At 43.6% G+C, this 2,109-nt stretch overlaps 1 non-coding gene across 1 annotated transcript; it reads right to left on the minus strand.

Moving 5' to 3' along the window:
- Positions 1-1,799: 1,799 nt before the first annotated feature.
- On the minus strand, positions 1,800-1,970 carry LOC115065534. The gene has a single exon (XR_003845319.1). It is a non-coding gene; the product is annotated as a U1 spliceosomal RNA (small nuclear RNA).
- Positions 1,971-2,109: the final 139 nt, after the last annotated feature.

The following is a 2,109-nucleotide window of genomic DNA, read 5'->3' on the forward strand; positions in this document are numbered from 1 at the left end:
TGTGTGCTGTATGTAGGACAGCAGTCTATGAAGTTCTACTTTTGGAGCCTTTGGCTAAGTATGCATCTGGATGAACATTTTTGGGAACCTTCCCAGTCACAGCACAAAGCAAGTAGATAGGTTCACATAACATTATCTCGGCTAATCTTTATCCCCCTATTAATGGCAACTGAGGCAGGGAGACCTAAAGAGGCTTTCCTTTTAGTCCTTTTTGTCTTTTTTTTTTTTTTTTTTTTTTTTTTTTTTTTTTTTTTTTTTTTTTTTGGTCATAACACCGACACACTGAATACTGACATCTAGTGGTACTATCTAGAACTGCAGCCAATGTCCCTTGAACTGGGGCAGCCTGCTTCCACTTGGAATGTTTCAGCCTCATGTAGGGACATTTGGGAAACACTTCCTACAGGAGCTCCCTGGGACCCCTCCTCTTTGAGCTGTAGAAGAAACACCTAGACTGCACTGTTTCCACGTGGCCCCATACATCTACTCCCCCCCCTTTTGCTTTATTTTTAGTTAATGAGTTTGTTTTTGACAATTTTTCATACATGTGTATACTATATCAAGATTGCTCTCACCTACTCTCTCTTATGTCCCTCCAATCCTTGTTAAGTTCCCTCCTCCCTTCAACTCTTGTACTCCTGTTCATGTCTTTTGGTTTTGTCCGGAGACTCAAATTTAACCAGTGCTTTCAACACCTGCTTGGAAGTATCCACGGGAACCTGGTGGATTCACCAGTAGGTTCAGAACTCAAGACAATAACCCCCTCTCTGCCAGGATTTATCAATATCCAATAACTCATCAAAGAGGTTGAGAAGTCTATAAACAGCAGTCCTGCCAGGCAAGATTAGTCCTCTTGTGTAGTGTAACTACTACTGGGATAACCGACCATTCTCTGATTAGAGCTGAGGCCTTCTACACAGGAGGAGATCCATGCTTGACCCTGCAAATCTGGTCAGAGACACTCAGCGGGGGAACTCGTGGACGGTCAGAGGACTGTACACACTGTGGCTCCGCTAGGTTGACATAGCGCCAATCTACCTCCTGAATATATTTATACCCACAGACAGCTGTTACTCAGCCTTAATCAAAGAAACTTGTCTTTGTAGTGAACGGTGGCAAAAGCAGAAACCACACAGTATAAAGTGCTGAGGATAACTGACAGGTGAATGCTCACCTCTCAAGACTTTTGTATCTTGTCATCTCAGTCTTAGGGAACATTACAGATGAGGAGGAAGAAAGAATGTAAGGGCCAGAAGACAGGGAGAGAAGGGCCCTGAAATGCCACTCTTCTGTGTATGATGCAGCCATGGGTATGATGCAGCCAGTGTAATCCCGAGCTTGCTTTAGACTGCCTTATCTGCACTGGGTCTGCACAAGCTGGCCTCGTCAAAAGACAATTCCAGACGGGGAAAAGTCTCTCAGGGCCTTCACGTTTAATGTTCCTGACACATTGTGGGTTGCTGCAAAAGGCTACCTTACATCTTGCTTCCCTGGAAGTGGGCAAAATGGGTGGGTGGGGGAATTCTAGAATGTTCTGAAAGTTGTCTTTCAGGCTGCAGATATGTAATTATCTTAATCCTCACATAGTGAGGAGAACAAAAAAGGGAGAGATAGATAGATAGATAGATAGATATAGATAGATAGATAGATCTAGTTCTAGCGTATTTCCCACCATATAGGATGATAATGCCATCGTGGAAGCTTCAACCTCATGACTTTAAAACCATCACCCCAAAAGGCCTATAAATGCCATCTAATTCAAGGTTGGGATTCATAACATAAATGTTTTTATTTTTCCCACAGGAGAGCATGAATACAGTTTCTCACTATCACCAAGTATGAAGTTGAGTTTCCTGGATTTGGGGACATCGTAGGGGTCAGAATATCAAGATGCTCTGGATGTGATGGATAAGCCTCACCCTGAGAAAACAACCTTTGTGATTGTGCTGTCTCTCCCTCTAGGTAAGCATCCTGTCTTAGTCAGGTTTTCTATTCCTGCACAGCATCAGGACCAAGAAGCAAGGTGGGGAGGAAAGGGTTTATTCGGCTTACATTTCCATACTGCTGTTCATCACCAAAGGATGCAGGACTGGAACTCAAGCAGGTCAG

Source organism: Mus pahari, chromosome 15 (assembly GCF_900095145.1).
Source record: "Mus pahari chromosome 15, PAHARI_EIJ_v1.1, whole genome shotgun sequence".
Classification (NCBI taxonomy): Eukaryota; Metazoa; Chordata; class Mammalia; order Rodentia; family Muridae; genus Mus; species Mus pahari.